The sequence below is a fragment of the Thunnus maccoyii genome, chromosome 13 (assembly GCF_910596095.1).
Source record: "Thunnus maccoyii chromosome 13, fThuMac1.1, whole genome shotgun sequence".
NCBI lineage: Eukaryota > Metazoa > Chordata > Actinopteri > Scombriformes > Scombridae > Thunnus > Thunnus maccoyii.
The window spans coordinates 30,509,331-30,532,265 of NC_056545.1; the positions used below are offsets into that span (position 1 = coordinate 30,509,331).

The 22,935-nt window shown below is 37.9% G+C and overlaps 1 long non-coding RNA gene across 1 annotated transcript in view; it reads right to left on the minus strand.

Annotated features, from left to right (window-relative positions):
- LOC121910064 overlaps positions 1 to 4,023 on the minus strand; it is a 28,544-nt gene extending 24,521 nt beyond the window's left edge. Inside the window, exon 1 of the long non-coding RNA XR_006099582.1 lies at positions 3,480 to 4,023. This is a non-coding gene — a long non-coding RNA (uncharacterized LOC121910064). The remainder of the gene's footprint in view (positions 1 to 3,479) is intronic.
- Between the last annotated feature and the right edge of the window lie 18,912 nt (positions 4,024 to 22,935).

Below are 22,935 nucleotides of genomic sequence, written 5' to 3' on the forward strand. Positions count from 1 at the left end.
GCCTCTCCTGGGTATTTTTCATGCACTTTAGGAGCAGCTTGGAGTTAATGGGGGCTGTGAGGCAGGCATTATCTAGAATAATGACTTGCAAATGGGCTGAAATGGTAAACAGTATATCAAATAAAAGGAGACAGGGTGACATGAGGAGATGAGGTAAAACCTTTGTAACAACAGAATAATGCTCTCTGATTCCCAGAGGAAATTACCAGTGAAATGTCCTCCAAACTCCAGCTGAACTTATGTGTTTGTTTGTATGTTTTGGCTGTGGTTGGCAGTTTACACTAGTTTCTCTGTTAAAAAGGGGAAAAAAGTAAATATGAAATGAAAAAAGTTTTTTTTTTTTAAAAAATCTGTAAAGAGGAATATTTCTCATTCTGTTCTTCAGGTGTTTTTGCTTTTTACACATATGCAGTCCTGATCCTCACTGACAAACTTATTCAGACTTAACTCTACTCTGAAGAAATCAGATGCTTCCCCATTTTAAAAAATGATTTCTTCACCATCTCATCGCTCTCTTCTTTTCAACCCTCCAGCCAATATTAGGATAAACTATAGGAAAAAGGGAGGGATTAGAGTAAATGAATGAATGTAACTTTAATGACTACCTGGAGGAAAAAATGACTAAAGCAGCAAAGAATTGGTAAGAATAAGAAAAGCACAAAACTACTGAGAAAGATTAAAACAATAATTACATGAAGCAAACATACTTATTAGATATTAAGGTTATCCATCATCACAGTCAATGTTGTAAGCTGTAGAGGATGGGAGGGAATGCAGTGGTAGCAGTTATCACATTATCACCCACATACAGATGCAGGAACATTATTATTGTCCAGAAATGTGTCCCTCAAGTACACAGAGATATGGAAGCAGCACAAAGCCGGAGCATTCAACAGCTCAGACACAAAGACATCTAGTATATAGTAGGAGTGTGTGTGGGTCACGTGAAGGGAAAACTGAGCAGGAATGTGCAGGCGGAGCAGAGGGAAGTCAGACTAATTGTCAAAAGAAAAAGGCGCCCTTTTGTCCTTTTCATACATCACCAGCAAGGATGTTGCACTGATCATCCGAGCAGCTGACAGCAATAAAAACAGGTTTTTGTTGGGTTTTTTTTCAGTCATTTTACTGTATACAGGCGACATAAACAACTCACACTGGTCTGCAGTCAGCTTTTAAAGCTACATGAATGTTTTCATCTGCACCATAAAGTCATGAAACACTTTTCTAATCTATGAAGGCAGAACATCTGCAGCTTTTTTAGATTTAAAAACTGTCAAAATATGAGAGACAGCTAGCCTGTAGAGAGAGAGGGAGAGGGAGAGAGAGAGAGAGAGTTTACTTCACACCATAAATAGTGAATGTGTATGAGTATGGGAAATATTTTGGGCAAGCTGTAGATGAAAATGGAAATGTAACTACTGAATATAAGTGTGCAATTATTTGGATAAAGCAAGTAATATAATCTAGAAATATCGGTTAACTATTTTCTAAACAAACAAGGAAACTAAACATCGGTGCTGTCTGATCTGATACACTTCAAAACATGATTTCCTGTTAGTTTCACACTGACACTAACTGAAGTACTGTGCTTGAGTGCAGTTTTGAGGTATTTGTGCTTTACTTGAGTATTTGCATGTATTGTATGCTACTTTTTACTTCTACTCTGCTACGTTTCACAAGAAAATATTGTACTTTCTTCTCCGCCACATTTATTCAGGAGATTTAGTTGCTTTTCAGATTAAGATTTTCCATGATCTTAAAAACTATGATGCATTGCTGAAAGCAGTGGCGTTTTTAGATGTAAAAAATTGGTGGAGCACTACTTCAACTACTTCAATAGATAAGCTGCATACCAGGAAAACTACAGTACTTGCTCTGCTACTGATGGATTTTTAACATGTTATGGCTCCACAAAACACTTTTAACAACAGAGTGGCTGCTTCTAGCAGGTCTGCTACACATATACAGAGGAAGAGAGAGAGAGAGAGAGAGAGAGGGTGTGTGAGTGAGTCAGACAGAGTGAGTGAGAGAATCAGAGAGAGAGAGAGAGTGAGTCAGAGAGAGAGTGAGTGTGTGTGAGTGGGTCAGACAGAGAGAGAGAGAGAGAGAGAGAGAGAGAGAGAGAGAGAGAGAGAGAGAGAGAGAGAGAGAGAATACACAATTTACATTACCACTGTCACAAGCCTCAATTATACAACACGTAATTCCGACCAAGCAATCCGATTGGTCAACTAGACATTTAGGACGTGCTCAAATCAGCATGACAGCACATCTAGCCATGCTCATCACTAAAAATATTACTCCGCCATTCATTAGAATTACAGACCATGACGTCGCACTAACAACAACGGTCATTTCTAGGTAGATGATTAAAACCCAAAGATAATATACGGTTGTTTTTGCTTCAAAATAGGCTGTGTGTTTGGGTATATAGGTAGTTCTCAAAGCCTCATCGCTCAGTGATGTAGCACAATGTACCGTAAGTTTTCCTTTAGATTCAACACCTGGTGTCGAAACCCTGGTGGCGAGTTTTTATTTAGAAGAAAATACATCAAACAGATGCAGGAACATTATTTTCCAGAAATGTGTCCCTCAAGTACACAGCGATATGGAAGCAGCACAAAGAAAAAAAATACATCAAAATATGGTTAAGAATATTTTTGATCCCAAAGTTTGATTGAACTCCATAAACCATAGGCTGAATGAATCAGATGGATAATCTAGTCTATGAAATTGTGAGTGATATAAAATCATAATCAGGCATTTGCAAGGTCAGCTACGTTTCCTCTCCGTGATTTTAACATCTGCTGTTGCCATGAGAAACTCCAAACGTTTATAAACAAAGGTAACCAGTTAACAGGAAAACCAGTTGATTTGTAACATCAGCATCCTCCATCAGCTGTGCTGGTGACACAGCGATACTAGCTTCAAAATATATGTGAAGTTTGCGGACGTAGTAGCTAAATCTGTCCATGGAAAAAAAAAATCAACAGATATCTTAGTTACAACAAGATTGAGCTAGCAAAGCAGTTTTGTGTTTATATGTGTGGTATTTATTCAGTTTGGGAAATGCCACTCTAGAAAGCATTAATGTTAGTTCAAGTCGGCATGACAGTGATGCGGTCAGGAACGAGGCGCTCGACCGCATCACTGAAACACACCCTCTCTGTAATACTGCTTAATTAAAAATGCTATATTCTATCGTCATAAGTCGACACAACCAAGCTCAGAACAAATGAGCCTAGATGGCCATAAATAAGCGAACAGCAAAGAGCTCAACACCACAACGAAGCGCAAAGACAACTTTTTAGGGATACTAACCCATTCTGTGACAACAACTTTATGACAACAACCTCAATAAATAAGCATGGACACACTGACACTCGTCACCATCTATAGCAATCCATCAAGCACAACAATATGGCCAATGCACGGACCAGAACAACCAAGGAAGGATGATAAAATATGCGTTCACTCACCTGCTGACGGCTCAGGAAAGGGCAGCATGGCGGTTTTTCCTCCCGGCAAACTTCACCACGTTAAACCCGCGGTTCATTTTACCAGCAGTTTGACTGATGACAGTATTCTGTGGCTGGTGGGCTCCGAGGTGTCTGCTTCTGCTTCTCCAATTTCTCTTCCAAATAAAGGGTTTATACCCTGTGCTCGAGTATGAAATCCACTTTATTTTCTTCAAGTTAGCTGGCGTTAGCTAAGAAAGTCTCCCCTCTTTTTTGCCGACTGTACCAAACTCGCGCTGTAGCCGCACTGCAGCGTCATTTGAAACCTCTCTGTCTGACAGATAGCCAATCAACTGTGAAATATGAAATGACGCTTTAGTGGGGCTACTGGCTGTCTGTCCCACTTGTCATTAATTTCGTGTGATCTACATTGAATACACCAACACTCTGAGCATGCGTATTCGGATTTTCCCCACGTACAATACACATTGCATTGTGAGAAAGGCGCTAGCCCATGGATGTATTATAAGAGCTGGATACCGGACTAAAAATGGCGCCCATTCAGTCCTATAGGAATTGCTCGCCTGGCGCATACGCCAAAAAAGTTTCTAGCTTCCGGGTTTGCTTCCTCGTTGTGCGGCCCACTGAATACGCGCAGTAGTGTTTCCCCCCGCTGGCCCCGCCCGCGAGCCCCCGCTCGGCCCATAGACTTTACATACTGATGACGTCACGGATTTTCAAATCACTTTTCTCGGCTCGAGGAAAGTTTTACAAACATAAAACCTCCATGGATCAAAAGTTCATAATAGAAAGAGTCATAATTGACGTTGTTTGCCGTTCGAGGCGTCCTGTCAACAGTTTTACAGGCGTCTCTTTTACAATGGTGGTCTTCGCTGCAATACCGCGAGTGGCCACTGGGAGAAATTGGCTGCAAGGCAGAGCAGCGGCGCCCTCTCCAGCTCTTATTATACATTCATGGGCTAGCCCCACATTCACGCCGGCCACCGTAGGCCCGCTGCGGACACGAATTAGGAAAACGCAGTCTGAAGCAGCAAGGCAGGGAACAATTAAAAATGAACTAAAATCCTAACACAAATTATATATTCATAGATAATAAATTATAGCAGATTAAAATTTGAAAATTGATAATAACATCATTTGTTTGAACAGTTCTTTCTGGTGACAACAGGTGGGGCTGTGCCACCTGCCCCTAATGACCAGTCGCCAGTGGTTGTAAGAGTAGATTTTTACAATTTTACAAGATAAAGGTCATCTAGAAAAGTTGCCTTCATTGCCATCAGACATTCAAGCATCACATTCAAAAATGTTTTGTGAGGAATGTGATCTGCTGTAAACTAGATATATGTCCTTACTGTGTTGTGATGATATGTTCTGATATCTATTTTTATTTTGCCATTTTGGTGAGATTTCCCTTGTAAGAAACATAATGTATTGCAAGAAACTTCCTCGTTAAATTAAGTTTAATAAATAAACTATAAATACAGCCTCCAGCAACCAGTCAAGTTGCAGTTTACATTCATGTCCGTCCAGACTCATATAATATTTGCAGTTAAGACTTTGAAGGAATTTAGTGAAAGGTATTGAGTGTATTTTTTGGTGAAATGGAAGTTATGGAGACTGTAAAACTTGGCCATCATTAGCATATGAATTCTTGAGTTATGGCCAAAAACATGTTTTGTGAGGTCACAGTGACCTTGACCTTTGACCACCAAATTCTAAATTCATCTTTCACTCCAAATGGATGTTAATGCCAGATGTAATGAAATTCGCTCCAGACATCACAAGAGAATGGGATGGATGGACAACCTGGAAACATAATGCCTCTGGCCATGGCTGTCACCAGTGCAGAGGCATAAAATGATTAAAGTACTCAACAGTATATATAAGCTGTTCAAATTTGCTCCTCCTTGACAACATTAAATAATGTTTACACACATTAGTAAAAATAGTCAAATAATGTTTAAATGATCAATATAAAACTCTATATAATGCCATTTTACATAATGAGTACTTCAACTTTTGATATTATAATAACATTGTAACATTGTCCTGTAATACTTTTGTACTTTTTTAAGTAAAATTTTGAATGCAGGACTTTTACTTGTAATGGAGTATTTTTTTTTTTATACTTTGTTACAATCACTTCTACTTAAGTAACACATCTCAATACTTCTTCCACAACTGGAATGGGTGACTTGCTCTTGAGTTGGGCTCAGCAGTGCAAAGATATTACATTCTCTCCCATGAGATGATTGGACATGTAACTGGGTAAAACCTCTCCAAAAATCCATTTTTAAAAACAATTTGAAAACTTTTCTCCTATGAATCATAATGCTCCTGGCATTTCTGGTGAAGTGCCCTTTAAAAGATCATTTTTATGGCCTTTCTCTTTTATTAACACTTCACAGAAGAAAAATAAAATACTGAACAGGCAGGAGATAGATGGATGTGACAACCCACAAAGGCTCCAGGCCAATTATAAAACATTTAGAGAACTATGAACTGTACACATAGTGTGTAACCAAACTTGGACAAAAATAGAAAAAATAAGCATTTAATAAAATACACAGTTGCAGAGAAAGTACGCAAACAAATTCAAGTTATCTCTAAACTGCTCTCGTGAACATGCATACATACATGTGAAGCAGTTCTGGTGAAATATACTTTTGGTGCAAATGAAGGCTAGGAAAGTACTTCTGCTATTGAATACCAGCTTCTCAAAAAATAGGCGAAGTCCATGAATAATACTCATAAGAGGGAGGGGTAGAAGTAAAAAAAGGAATGAGAATAGTAAGAAAATCACAGCATGCAGTTGTTGTTTTACAACCTTTTACAACCAACAAACATAAGACACTAGAACAAACAGCACAAAATGTGTGAAGGGTAAGAGCAAAGAGAGCAATAAGAGCCAATAAAACAATAAAATCTAGTGAAAAAATAAAGGAATAACACATACAGTTTGTTAAAGGAATATTTTGACATTTTGAGAAATATTCACTTTCCTGCAGAGAGTTAGCTTAGAAGACTGATACCACTTTTACGTCAGTACACTAAATGGGTCAGCAAGCAGTTAGCTTATCTCATCATAAAGACTGGGAACAGGGGAAAACACTCCAACACAACAAATTAAAAATCCACCTACAGCACCTCTAAGGCTCACTAATTAACATCACATTAACATGTAACATTGTGTTTGTTTAATCTGTACACAAACAGAAAATGTACAAAACAACAATAGTGGTTTTCGGGGGAGTTACATTCCGGAAAAACAATTCTGTCGGGCCGCAGTGACTTCCAGGAGTCTTGTCATCAACATGAGTTTGCCTGATAATCAGCATTTTTACATTTCTGTTTATGAACTGATTAGACAAACAAGATATAAAGCGCTATATAATAAAATGTAGACTGTTTTTTATTTTAGCTTTGGACAGAGCGAGGCTTTCCACTTTCTCCCTGTTCCCAGAGTCTATGCTAAGCTAAGCTGACCAGCTGCTGGCTCTAGTCCCATATTAAGCAAAAATGAAAAATTAGAGTGTTATTAATTTTCTCTTGTAACTCTTGGCAAGAAAGCAAATAATGTAAGCTTATTTCCTAAAATGACAAATGCTTCTTTAAATACAATTAGCAGACTAATAAAAGTCATATTAAGGTTTTTGCATGAACAATCATTTTAAGGAGGGCTTTTAAAGAAAAAACAGACTTTGCATTACTAGGATCTGCAACCGAGTCCCAGAGCTGAGGGGGTTTTATCTCATAGAACAGTGATATCAAAATCTGTCTTATCTTGTACTTTACATTTCATTTTGCTTTCTGAACTCTTAGCTGAATTCTGATAACTGTGCTAGCAGCAGAGCAATCTTGCTTCTTTATCGTTTTACACATGAATCAGATTCACAGCAGACATTTTGACTTCTCACAGGTGGAACTAATAACATTAATGATGGCTTTGGAAAGGAGCCACCGTTTTTATTGCAAATCAATGAAGCAATTAATGATGTTATTAGTCATATACCTGCATTTGACAAGTAAAAAATGTCTCATCTTCATCTCATCAAAAAGCTCATCTTTCATTGTACCAAGGCAGGATTATGTAAACTTTTCAGTTTATTTCTGCATTCTGCCCCTTCCTCTACCCTCTCTTCATTTATACCATCCTCCATCTCTCATCTCTCCAGCCTGACTCAGCCCTGTTGTTCTCCTCGGCCCACTTTCCACACAGCCCCTGAGTGTAATCTCATTATCGAACTTACCAGTGGAAAAGGGATTTATTTAATGTATTTGAGGAACAAACCACCAGAAGCTTAAAAACACTGTCTCCGGGGGTTCAGGGTGATGTCTGTTTTTTTTTGCATTGTTTTGCTAAACTATTTCAAGCCAAAAGCAAAGTCTGTTTGACTCCCATCACCTTCAGATCTGATACCTCTGCGGCTGCCAGCAGCAAGTCATCACAGGGAGAAGGATGAAACCTGGAGGAAAAAAATATGAAGTGATTAACTCCCAGACACTTTATTCCCTTCCAGTCGATGCAGAGAAGCTGCCAACAACTCTCATAATGCTGCTGTCTGCTCTCCTCAATGGTTTTTAGTATTCATTTCACATTAGGGGAATGAAATGACACACATCCCTCCACATAAGCCCTTCCACCACATCATGGGCAGGTTAGTTGTGGGTACAAGATAAACTGAAAGTTCAGATAGAGAGAGAGTGTGTGTGTGTGTGTGTGTTTAAATGTGTGTACGCTGGATAGTTAGGGGTTAATGGGTGAAAGGTCTGGTTGTTTCCAGACGTGAGCGTTAGACTCCAGTCTCAGCCGGATCTGCAGCAAAGCAGATCATTGCAGAGAAGCCTTGACTAAGGGGATTTGAAAGAAGCACTTCATGGATATCTTATCCCTCTGCTTTAAAACTGGATGCCTAATTGGCCTGTCTGTGTTTTCAAACATGCATTTGTGGATTTGCCATGTTGTTAGAGTTTGTTGAAATGTGAACTATTTTTTTGGAAGTAACAACATTTTCTCAGATCGGGTCATAGGAATGTAGGATATAATCAGTGGATAAATAGCTGGTTGCACTTTGATGAAGAAACTCCCAGCAGAAGAAGTGGATATACAGTATGAGCAGTGATAGTGGCCAGACAGAACAAGAAAGAAAATCAGTAGAAGCAGATACCACAGTGGTCTTTGACTGACAGGTGCTTAGCATTTAAGATGAAATCAAAAAAATAAAAGACCACTCTGAATGGTATTTCCAGACGTGAGTGTCTGAATGAATGCACTTTAATAGAGTTATTACAGAAGTATTCTTCTTGTGTTCTTGGTCTTTATTCCACAAGGACATCTAATAGTCACTGTTACAATGTTAAATTACATTTTCAAGAACACACTCTGAATAAAAATACATTTTCTACAGTATTTCAAAGAAACTTGAAACTACAGAGGTTAAACTTTTATGTTCGTGAATTATATGTTGTCATCTGGGTCATGACCCACCGGTGGGTTATGAATGATTTTATTACCAAGAAAAAAGATAATTACCAGCTGTTGATAACAATAAACTGTACAGAGAAATAGCTCCTCTGCAATCTGCACTGCTGCCTTTAATGATGCCTTTAAAGATTCCTCATTCATTCTTCACACTCTAGTCTGACGTAAAAGACATTTTTCATGACATGGCATCTGTAGAAATTGCTTCACTGCAGCAGCACAGTCATAAAACATCTTTATGATGTTTTGAGAACTTTATATGAATATGAAGGGCAAACCCTCTATATGCACTTTTTTGACATTAAAATGGCATCTGCACTAGGGATAGAAGGATAGATTCACATTTTTTCAAGTTTGTCTTAAGACAATATTCACATACCTATATGTACTGTACATTGAACTGTTTTTGTTCACTGTTATTGTTCCTCCTCTCCATAGTGGCAGTTTAGAGAGCCCTTTCTGACATGATACCAGTGTAAGAGATTGGGGACAAAATCCACAGCTTCTGTGCAAACATTCAGTCCAAAGTTCAGCTGCAGTTCACTTGGCTTCAGCAGTGTGAGTTAAACAAATTGATTTTGTATCTCCCACTTAAGTTTCTGTGTTTTTAGAACAAAACTCCCTCATCGTGTTACCGTTTCCACTGCAGTTCAGCAAGGAAACACTTTATGTGGAAACACAACAAGACTGTGACTTTGGAAGATTTTCACTTTTTCAGACTTAGCCTCATATTAGCTTTGGCTGATGTTTAGAACGAGGATTTTGTCCCTAATTCCTTACTTTGGAATTGCATTAGTTTTGCATTAGTTATGTTTTAATGTGCATATGCCATGTGAGGCTACCAGAAGAAGGCATTTAGAAAAAAATTGGACTTCCTAAAAAAGAAGGTTTAAAAAAAATCATAGATTTATTCCATTTGCAGTTCTACTGTCAGTACAAGACGGTCTGACAGAATAATGCAACTGAAAGCAACTTTAAACAATGTTACATCTGGCCCAGAAAAATGCCGGACATCCCGAACCATTTCCATCTTTATTAGGTCTGATGGATCAGCAGTCGTATATGAGAAATATTGTCTAAATGATATTATCTAAAAGTATACTTTTAATATTCATCATTATCATTCATCAGGGCAATGAGATGTAGTTGTTGTTTTTTATGATCCTGAAATAATGTTTTAAGAGTAAAGAAAGTTTAATATGCTTTCGGTAGGTATTCATAATGTTTAATGAAATAAATTGTATGTAATTCAAAAGATGTCATGTACTGTGTATGTGTTGGAAGATCACTGGTACCTCACCTATACTACCTTTGTTTTCATTCCGGGCTTTACAAAACCTTCAGGATGAAAAACTTCTGGAAATATGTAAGAGGGTTAAATATTTAAGTTAGGCTTGACATTATTATGATTTATATATATATATATATATATATATATATATATATATATATATATATTTATGTCTTAGGAATGTTTAAACTGAGGACAATTTATATTTTTCCATCTCAGCTTTCCAGTGACTGTGGATTTGACTTGTTGCAGTTTGACTGATTGTACACTAGAGGGCACTCCTGCTAAAGCTTTGAAGATGGCTAGATCAAGTTTACACTTTGCTGCTTAACTCTTGGTTTCATTTCATGTGACCAGATCATTCTGTGTGTTCTCTATAAAAGTACTCATGTTTGATCCGCATTCTTTTACACGTATATGCTTTTTTTTAAGACAGAATAACAAAACTAATCAAACATTATCAGACAAAACACCCTGTCCAGCCCTCAAGCCACACGTGCCTTTTACCTGACAGATGAAGTGATGAATGGCCATAGAAATCATTAGACATTTGAGTTATTGAGGTAACAGAGAAAGTGTTATTGAGCCATGAACCTTTTTATTCTTTTTTTCTCCTTTGGTAATGTGAAAATTAAAACTGACAGTGAGCTCTTTAAAGCCTTGATAGTCTCACACTTCCTGTCATATCATCATTATGGCCAGCATGGACATATTACTATTAGAGAGATAAAGAATTGATTTGAGATTTAGAAAAAACATGATTTCAGAAGTCTTTTAATTTGGAATAGAAGACCTGAGCATACACGCATATGCTACATCCAGAAGTCATAACAGTGAGGAGATCATGCTACTCACCTTATTGTTGTCTTAAAGACAGCGAGTATTTTCTCCACTGGATCCACCCACACAGCATCTGGAATACAATGTTCACACTTGTCATTTCCTTCGTTACTATAAGCACAAGTTAGATGAGATGAGATATGAGGTTTGGACTGGAAGGTGCATGTATGTCAGTTTGTATAAGAGCAAGCCTTTATCAACCATATGTTATCTATTTGACAGATGCAAAAACCTGATTTTCAAAATATTAATTAAAAATAAAGATAGACTGGACTTGAATTACTCCTAAGAAACTGATAATAACAGCTGGCTATAGTCAACATCCTTTGGACGAAGGGCTCAACAACATATGATGGAGGCAAGAGAGGACCAGCAGGCTCTGGTAAAGCATCTTTAGGATGTTTTACATTGATGCATTACAATTCACTCATATGCTAAATAACACTATAATATAATGTTATATATAAATTGTAATGGAAGAGTACTACTGTGTATCTTTCTCTTACATAGTGGACGTTCAGAAGAGTCCTGAAATTATATTTAAAATCAGTTCTATTTAAATTTAATTTTAGAACTTTCTTCTAAAATTTGAAACAAAATTTACTTTGTGTTTGCATCGTCATTCTTGAACCTTTCATAAAATAACTTATTTACGTCCTTCCCTGTCTCAAATCTTTATCCATCAGTTCTGTCAGCCTTGCACAGACAAATCTTGGTCCAAGCTCATCATTTGGTAAGAAAGTGATCCAGAGGCCAGACTGACAGGTCATGTGAGGGAAAAAGCATTATTTTGGTATCACTGGTCAACAAATAAATCCAATTATCTCAAGTTCATCTGATTTGTCTGGTGCGACTCAAGAGGCTGACCAGGACTATAATGTTAAAAGTGTTGTATGTGCTAAAAATTCACAGCAGATGGAGTGTTAGTTAGTTTCATCCTGTGTGCAGGGGGCATCATCTAAAAAAAATCAAATATCTCATAATACTAATTTTAAAAAAGTATTTCTATCCCAGCTCTTTGACTAGGGGGGATTTTGCTAATTGTTGCTTAGTTTCTTAAATTAAATAACTGATAACTTTGCATCTGACTTTAAATATTTTGTTATGAGCTGTTAAAAAAAGAAAGTAATTTTACTTATTTACATTTTTGTCTGGAGTTTTGGCAGAAAGGACAGATGGAAATGAAACAGATCAGGATAGCTAACACTACAATTGCTAAGTCTGCTAACAATACAGTAGCAACAGAATTACCTCAGACAGTTCTGTACACTGAGAGTAGGGACTCTTTATAAAACCATTAGTTTCTAATCAGTTCAGAAATATGAAATATTGGTAGTTGTTACATAAAGTTTAATTCACTCAAGCCTTGAGGTTCAAACAAATCAAGGCTCTATGTGTGTGAACTGATATGTGCGTAGTTTTGTATTTTGTATGGTGTGTTTTGAGTGTTTCTTGCTTTGTACTGTTTGTTGTTGTGCTGTTGTATGTTTTGATTGTGGGGGACTGCGGATGTAAATTAGCTTTGAGCTAACTCCGGTGTAGTGCATCTTTCATGTTAACAACTGCACACTGTCCCAATAAATAAATACAATTCTGAGATATGCATCACTGTAGATGTTTAATATTAAACCTAAAACAGTTCTTTAAAACAGCAGCACACAAATGGGTGTTATTCAAAAATCAAAAATATATCAGATATGTTATTAGTCCACTGGAGAATGATGATCATACGTTAACCACCTTTTTCAGCAGCTCCACCATCACTGATGACAATTGGGTCTGATTTCAGTTCAAACTTCTAAATGACAAAAAACCCAGAAAGTGCGTAAACATGTATACAACACCTCTTTTTTACTAGACTTAGTTGGATTGGTAAGCTGTGGAGCAATAAAAGAGAGCCCCATTATTGTTATTGCTCATGTAAAGTGGCTGATGACCAAATGTATGTAAAAACTGTATTTTCACTCAAGTAGTTTTTACATACTCTAAGAGAGAGTGAAGGTTTCAATTGGCCCACTGCTTACTTCCCAATTGTATGGCTGATCGTCAAAGGACTGAAACCTATCTTCATCCTCCTTAAGAGCCAAATAATTCATGCAAAAGGTGGCTGTGATATGAAGGAGAGGCAGACTGGGCTGCTGTATGGTGGTGGAAGGGGGTCGTCTACAGTTTCGGTGGCAGCGTAAAGGTGCATTAGGGTGGACTAAGAGAGCACTTAACAATGCTGAGGGGGGCCAGTCTAAGTGAGGGTGCAAAACTGTCTCAGAATAAGAGCACAAAAGCAGAAGAAGTGGCGTTTCAGTGCTGTTTGTATCCTACATGGTAAGATTTATAGTGCTTTTTCTGTGAGGAGGAGGACATACAGTGATCTGCATCCAACAGGACCCATATGGTCGTGGGTATGTAGAGTGGAGGCAGGCTGCATACAGCCACAGTTAGCAGCACAGGTCTTAATCCCTGGCTTTTCCAGTGGACACACATATAACACAGGCCCTGCTTGAGGTGAGTGTGTTTGCCAGTCGATGCGTCTTGGTCAGCTACTCCAGTCTGGTCCATGACAGACAGCTCTGCTCATCCCCATGTGAGTGTCTGCTGCCTGTATCGACTCCCCTCCAACGCATAATTCCATTAATCAGTCCAATTTCCCTGTGGGCAGTGGTTTATTTCCGTCATCAAATGCCTGATGAAATCTTTAGACGCTGCGTATTAGGGAACAATCCCTACAAATAGCTGATAGTGTTAACCAGTCACAAGCTGCGCCGAGGCATCGCTCAGCTCTAATTTGAAAGGGAGTGAGGTGATAATGCGATGTGTCATCCTTTTGTGGGCGTGCATTAATGGCGCCAGCCAAGATGGCAATTGATGGCAAATCAACTTCTTCCAGCGGGAAAGGAACAGAGGAGGGCGGGGGGCTCAGGTTGGAGGAGAGTGAAAGAACATTGACTGGCAAACTGCAGAGCCACAGCGGCCTTTAATCCATTACTTCTCCTGATGGGGAAGGTTTAATGCATCTCAGCCGTAGATGGCATGTGCATTTCAGTCTCTCTTTCTCTTGCTTTCTCCCTCTCTGGCTGAGCTGTCAGTTACTATGAGAGTGTGGGGTTTGATGTGTAGTATCCAGGCTAAATGATCTTAATTCATTCTTGTCTTGTTCATTTGCCTTTCTTGGAGAAGTTTAGAAATCTCTAACAGGGCTGGATGAACATATTGAAGATGTACTATACTGGAAAACACTTAAGTCTTACTCAAAAGCATTTCCGTAGATTAGAAAAACCTAAACAAGATTAATGTAGGTACAAGGTAACTTCAGGAACAGTGGAGGGGGGGACAGAGTAACATAACAGCAGCAATAGCCGGGGAAGGACACCAACAGGACTGCGAAGGACCGCAAAGGCTCGGCCTGCAACCCAGGGTTTCCTGCAAGATGAGGAAGCACAAAAAACTCCGGGGAAGAAGCCAAGTTAGTGACATGCATTGATGTTACATGAATGCACACAGATGGAGAGGAGGAGGAGGAGAGAGGAGCTCAGTGCATCATGGGAAGTTCCCCGGCAGTCTAGGCCTATAGCAGCATAACTAAGGGCTGATCCAAGGCGAGCCTGGCCTCTTAAACATAGAGAGGGTGTCTGCACCCCGGACTGAATCTGGAAGATGGTTCCACAGGAGAGGAGCCTGATAGCTGAAGGCTCTGCCTCCCATTCTACTTTTAAAGACTGTAGGAACCACCAGTAAGCCTGCATTCTGGAAGGGCAGTGTTCTAGTGAGGTAATAGAGTACTATGAGATCTTTAAGATATGATGGTGCCTGACCATTAGGGGCTTTGTAAGTTAGGAGAAGGATTTTAATTTCTATTCTAGATTTTACAGGAAGCCAATGCAACAAAGCTAAAATGGGAGAAATATGATCTCTTTTTCTAGTTTTAGTCAGTACACATGCAACTACGTTCTGGACCAGCTGAAGAGTCTTTAGAGACTTGTTAGGGCAGCCTGATAATAAGGAATTGCAATAGCCTAGAAGTAACAAATGCGTGGACTAGTTTTTCTGCATCTTTTTGAGACAGGATGAGCCTGATTTTTGCAATATTACGTAAGTGAAAAAAGGCAGTCCTTGAAATATGTTTTATGTGGGAGTTGAAGGACATATCCTGATCAAAGATAACATCTAAATATAGCTGGGGCTGTTTAAAATATATCTAATGAAACTGCAATTAAACTTTTGCCAGGTTTATTAAAAAAAATCAGCAAATGTAATCTCCATACAAGAAAGATCAAATTGATAGATATGTTGAGAAATTCATCCTCATAACTAAACCCACAGATTTGCTACCTGTTCTTGGCCCAAATTGGATCAACATTGCCAATAAATCAGTCAATACCAGTGATAATAGTATTGATCTGGTGCAATATATTAGAATGATAATTAGCTGGCTCTCATGTCTCAGGGACATCATCTTACTAAACTCTGATAATTGTGTTTCTGAAGTGACATTTTAAGCCAATACTGAGGTTTATCACTGAGCTGATATCTTTTAGATACTGCAGCCAGAAAATACATATTTATGCAACAGTGTGACCTTCAGTGTGAATTAAGTGGCTGAACTATAATGCTAACCAAGGTAAAAAAATATCCTCAAATATGTTTCTCTAAGCCTGAAATTTAATACAGTAAATACTTATTGAACTTATTGAAAGTTAAACTGAGGAAATTTCTTCATCCCTTCTAGCAGTCAAAAATAGTGTGTATTTTAAATGTATTGTTTTTTATTTATCAAAAAGGAAAAAAGGATCTTTGGGGAAATATCAGAAATGTAATGTATAAGAAATGTGTTCGTGTTTGTAAGTTAGATAAGAAGGAAACTTTAGCAGGAAAGCTAATGTGGGTTGTTCAGAGTCTTGTTTGTGTAGCAGGATGCTATCAGGCCCGGTTGACTGTCTGCTCTGCTTATTATAGAACAACATGTTGCTGCTGATTGGATGTATGGAAACAAGTCCTCAATCATGAAAACCATCATGAAACCAAAATAAAATATATAAAAATATATATATTTCTCCCTTTTGGTCTCTGATTTTTTCTCAAAGAACACAAGACAAATCATTTACAGAGTAGATATGCTGTAACAGAAACAATTTAATTTTGTTGGACTTACAAATTGCCACCTAAACACACATAAGAAGAGACAAAATGCAGGAAAAATGTATGGATTTTGAGGTTTTGGAGGCCATTGGAGGAACACTTCCATATTGGCTGCAGTGTTCCACACAGTGTTTACCACTTGTACAATGTTCTGACAAACAACGCATTGTTCTCCCTTCTGGTCTACAGGCCCGGACTGAACATCAGGAACACAAGGACAATTCCTGGTGGCCTGCCTGATTTGTCTGTTGATTGGCCTGGGGTGTCAGGCCAGTGTCAAAACATTATTATTATAAATTATTAAGGTAAATCATAGCTAAAACAACACAGGACAGCCACATCTATTCAGACCCCCTACCCTTTCGTTGCTTTTGACCTGATGGTAAGTCCATGCCTATCGTGACACCTGATTGGTCCAATGCACGTAGCCTCCTGCATCAACAACATCATCACCTGGAAATCTCCCAGTGATGCAGGGTGGTCCCTACCATTATAATATATGTTTTTTTTTTTACAGACAAAAGCCATGCTGAGAGTTCATGACTATGTTTTGGTGTCATTTATAGTCATGCTAGCTTCTCTGTCCTCTCCTCTGCTCTCTGTGTTTGAACAAGGGCGGGGCTCACACACACACACACACACACACACAAACAGAGTGGCACAGAGTGGACAGCAGAGAGACCGGTGGGGAGAGTGAACCAGGTGAAGTGAAGATGACATTTTACTTGAGTTGATGACAACTACACTCATTGCTGTAAGCACAATAAAACCTTCATGAGTAAAAAGCCAATAAGTAATTTATCAAAGCACCTGTTCAACAAGTATAAACATGTAGAAAAGTGATATTTTCAACTGCTTTGCCCTCAATGTCCCATCAACTGCCAGGATGTTTTATACCACAGTGTGCTGGTCAGGCTAACAGCGAATTGTTACGAAAAAGCTAAAACAAAAGCTGTCTGTATGTAGCTTAACTGTTTAGCTTAGGTTGTAACATAGCATTATATTAAAATTTGGCACATTCTTGTAAACTCTACATCCTGTTCTGAATATATTCTTTTTCTAAAATGATAATTGAAAAAATGCAGTTCTTTAGTAATGAAAAAGAAGTAATATTAGTATTGATAAAGAACTGGTCTGATAAGAGTATTGATAAGATAAAGATAAATTCTAACCATACCCATCCCTACAGCTGGTTAGTGGCTTCACTCTGACTATGGGTGTCGGGCGCACAGTGTGCCATAAAATATATTTTATTTATTTATTTTTTTCCTTCATCTTATTTTTTATATTTATTTTTGATTTTTTTAATTAAATATTGTAATAACATAACATTTTTTCTGCCTGCTCTTGCTGTGTTGCTGACTCAACTATTATTCTGCTTGTAGCTTAATATGATGATTTCAGTCAGTTTCATTTTGTAGTTGTGTTGTTACACTGCTGTGACTGGGAGATGAAATAAGAGCACATTTGTGATGTGCTTTGAAGATTTGGCTGTGTGGAAACTTAAATGTGTGTGCTTATTTAAAAAGTATCTTACATATGTGAGATAAATAATAATTATGCAGATTTATGTCTCAGTCCGGATTCATTTGTGTTTGGATCCAGATCCGGACCAGAGTCTGCCTATTGAGTACCCTTGGTGTATGAGGTTGCCTGAGTAAGTGTGAAATTCCAAAACTGAACTTTTGTCCCAGTCTGGCCCTGTTGGTCTACAACAATCCACTCAAGAGCTGAGTTTCTCCTTATACAGTGTAAATAATAACTAGATCTATGAAAAGAGATGTCTTATATCTCACCAAGACTGACTCAGGCCAGGATCTTTTCAGCTCCAGGATACACTATGCATTTGGTGGCTGTGTTTTGTTGTGTGGGCAGTATATCATTTTAAGTGATTCATACCTCTCCAAAGGCTCCTTATCTGCCAGCCACCCAAACACCCTCAATGGTGTTTTTATCATAACTGCTGGAGCAGCTGCCATCTGTCTGCTCAGTGTATTCACCTCCCAGCTGGGTCATCACAAAGCAGATACACATTGGTGCATGGATACGCGTGTACACATTTTTCCACAGTAAGACGCACAAGCTATTGTCCTTGTCTCAAGTCAATGTTGTAGTCTGCCTCTGGCCCAAACACATACCACTATGACATACATCTACTTTAATACAGTTCAGAGGGAAATATTATACTCTACTCCGCTACATTTATTTTACAGCTATAGTTCCTTGTTACTTTGCAGATCAAGATTTTACATACAAAACACATGATCTACTTGCTACTTACTTACTTACAGGATAAGTCTGGTGATATTCTAGATTTTCAACAATTGCCATGAAAAGACCAAAACCAACAATGAAAGCATTCATCTAGCAAGTATTTCATCAGCTGTTTTAGGAAAATTGAACTATATATTTGTGACATGTTTTCAAGATGTACGTCTTCAGCAGGAATCAATGGGCTCAGAGCTGAGAGCCACACAGGGTTTGGAGGTCAGAGGGACAGAATGTTGGTTTAGGTTTTCTCACTGTTCAACATCTAAAAAATGCAGAATAAAGTCTGACAGCCAGACATTGTAATATTTGTCAAAAAGGAACAAAATGAATCCTTTAAATGCGGTGAAAATGTGATCAACTCAATTAATGCATATTGCAATACATTATCTGGGAATTTATTATACTGGCATCAGCATTAATTTTGTAATCTGTTTTAGTGGTTAAATGTGTCTTGGTACGTTTGGGAAAGTTACAAGAATTAGTATTTACATTAGTATTACATAATGGGAGTCATTATGCTTTTAGTCCACTACATTTATGTGACAGCTGTTGTTACTAGTTTGCTCGACTTACATGTAATCCTTCAATTTATTTGAAGACAGTGATATCCCCAAAACTAGAGTAAGCAGTATCTTCAAATTTAGCATAATGTTAATACATCAATGATTTAGCACTCTGTCATGAATCATTCTTTACATATTCTTTAATACATTTTACTGCTAACTTATTGCTAATACTTGTTTAATTGAATTTAAATAACATTGTGAATTCATTTTTACATTGTGGTATTGCTACTTTTACTTTAGCAAGGGTTTTGAGGTTTTTTTTGCTCACACCAGCATGTCCTGGATCTTGGTATGTTGCATCACATGTTGTAAGGTTTTATATATTTGTCTTGTGCAGATAAGAAGTCAGGGACATCTTCTTATACATATACATATACATACTTCGTACTTCAATCACAAAGCAAGCTGAGAACAAAAGCAGTCAAAACAACAAAAACAATTTCCTACTAGAGTAGAAAAAAAAACAAATGAAGGCACATTTATGGAGCTGGCTTTGTACTATATGATAGAATATGATCTGAGTTTACTGAGTACTGGGGTCTGTATTCTTCAGCTCTCATGGTTCAAAATACTTTACATAGCTGCCAACATCCTGATGAAATGAAGTATCGTACATCTGTTCTTTGTGATTAGAATTGGACAAGTCCAATCACAGAGAAATGGGACAACAAACTCTCAGAGAATCCAGCGATTGGACCTTAATATCTGCATTAATACATACACAGCTTCTTATCACAAAGACCCACACTTCATACAGCTACCTCCAGCCTTTTCAATGTAAACAGTAGCACCTTATTTCCCTACGAGAGGCGTCTTTATAATAGCCAATTGTTTCTCCATCACAACAAACACACAAACCTCAGCCAATAAAGGAATCTATGAGTAACCCTATGCACATTTCATCACGCACCTGCTCTGAGTGTTCCCACAGTATACCGTCACTGATAGGCAGGCTTCAGAGATGAAGAATGAAAGTAATATGCACAGGTCCTGCCCTTAATTTGTACATACATTCTTCTACATTTACACAAAAAGGAAGTGGGGGGCTGCGGGTTGGGCTTTGCTAAGATCCTCCTCTTTGGCTGCTCAGCACTGAGAAAGGCAACAGCTGTTCATTTGAAGCCGCCTGCACCTTTGTTGACCCCATTTCCGTCTGTGCGGTGGCTGAGACAGTGGAGAAATTAGTTGTATTACCCGCTCCCTATCGCGGCAGGTCTAGCTGTGATTCTGCCCAGATTCTGTCCATTACAGTGGCCCCTCTGTCTGATTAGCCCCAACACACTCACTAACATGCCAAATCACTGTTTCGCTCGGCCACTGCGAACCTCCACTCACTGACAAACAGACGGAGAAAACGGCAACGCCAAGGTAGATAGACAGCATTGTGGGTGACAAATGTGTTTACTTAAATGCAGAAAGCAAAATGAAGTTGTTTTGTTCCAGACCAAATGTCTGGAAGAGGACAAAAAACAGATACATTTGGGATATAATTGGCAGTGAACTCATTTGAAAGCAAAACAACATATTAAGACATTGTCATACAGAATCTAACAGCTGTGCCTTTTATCTGTCAGGATAATGTCTGGTTTGAGTCTTTATGAAAAAGGATGAACTACTTCTGTTCTGAAAACTTGGCACTCAGGGATGTCACGCAGTAAAAACCCACCTAAACTATCAAACTGATGCAAGTTAAATGTAAGATAGTTTTCTGAAAAATGGAAATGATTTTGTGTAATTGACAGGTGTCCAGTCCACATGTGCCATGACCACTATCCAGAGTGGAGCTGTGCCAGACTCATAGTTTGACACAATATACTTCATTATTATAAACTGCATATACTCTGTGTTACACATCCACTAACAACCACTGTTGGCCAGATTTAGTTAGTTTATCTGCTCCTCTAGTTTTGATACATGAATACTCACATAAGTCAACATTACAGTATACTGATCCTATGCTTTATGCACTTTGGTCCCATTTAAGAGAACTGCAACAGGGTTTAGAATACTGATGTCACTAAACAGCAGAGCAGAGAAGTTAAGTTCCTTTGCGTTATCTAGTCTTATGCCTTGTATTACTACATAACTGATGATGCCTTCAGCAACAGAAATGACAATACACCATTAACATGAATATAATTATGTAATGATTCTGAATTATTACTATCACTATCTATTACTATTACTATCACTAAAACAATGTTCTGTCTTTTGCAATTTGCTGAGTACATCAGTAGATTCATTACTGTGAGGATGAGACAGTAAACATAATTACATTTTGTTCAACTAGGTCTCATAAAGTTTTAATGCATACTGTCCAGTGAGATCTCTATATTTGTAGAAATGTATTTTTAGAGATATTACATGCTATTTACTAAGTATATCTGAGATAGTCAGAATATAGTAAAGTAGTATTGGTATTTTTTTGGTGCAAGACATACCTTTAGTAAGTTACAAGAAATATACAATATAATGTTTTTTTATTTATTTTATTTATATGGATTGTTGTTGCAGCAGAGAACAATGTCATCACTGTACATACATTTAAATATTAAATGTGCTCATAATTACAATGTACACATTTGTATAGGACATTTAATTACCTGCAGTGACTGTCATGAAACAGCACAGTAACATTATTACATTTAATGACTGACAGGAAACAATTAATAGGTGCAGTAATAATTCACTGTATTTACTTGTAAATACTTTATGTACTGGATGATTATATAATATTTGTGTGTATAAAAAGGTAAACGCATTCCTTTAGTATCATTTATTATTATATAATTTAAATATCCTATATTTAATGATACTAACTACATGTAAATACCTTTCTTCTTCTAATAATGACCTCTTATTCACCTAGTTAATACCAAGTCAATAACGTACAGTAAAATAGAGCACTGGTGCGGTAGATCTGTCACAGTCATTACTACATTTTAAATGTTATGTGGTAAATTTAGTGATTCTGCTTTTTCTGCATGAATCATCAAATCAGTGTGTTTTTGAAAGCAGAAAAGGTTGTGGGGGTCGAGGGGAGTCATGTCCCAGCACGTTGACAGTATATCATGGAAACAGTTTTCCTTTTGTTCCATGGCTGTCATTATTCATACCACACCATTATGATTATTATGACTATTTTCAAGAAAACCCATGCAGATTCTGCAAATGACATGTGTAAGTGAAGCACAGTGTGTTCTGTGTCTACCCCCCATCCATTTTTATTGACTTTATGCACAAGAGACATTTTAACTGAAATACCCTTTTTTAATATTCACTCCCAACACAACGGCAGCCTAAGTCATATCGATTATGGCTGAATTAAAAGTACCTGATGCAGGGTGTCTCTAATCCGCAGGGTCTTTTAAGAGTCACCTGGTCTGACAAATGGGCCCTTTTAAAGGAGTATAATGTGTTTTTAAATTATTTTATTGATGGGAGGGGGACAGCCACTCCAGGTACCCATACAAACTGACTTAACACGCTGTGAAAGGGTCAATTTGGCCTCCATTTTCCATTTCTTCGTTATCTGCATTTAGCACTGAGAGGCTCGACGTGAGCTGGGATGGGCTTTGAGAAGGTTTGGCAAATTTCAGTATTTCCATGCATTTAAGTGGTTCTTCCATGGTACTAGAGATTTCCTAATACTTTGTTTGCTTTGTTGTATGTATGCTTATAGGTGATGCTGTGGTTCTTGATTGGACAAAGGAAAAAGACAGATATTACCTTTTAAATTTTGTTCCTTTTTCTCTGCCTATGCTGTAAACCACAGAATGAGGTTTCAACAGGTGAAAGTTCTGTGTACATCAAGTTCAAACCTAAATAACATAAATGACAACTGTGACTTTTAAAGTGTTGCTTGACCCCCCT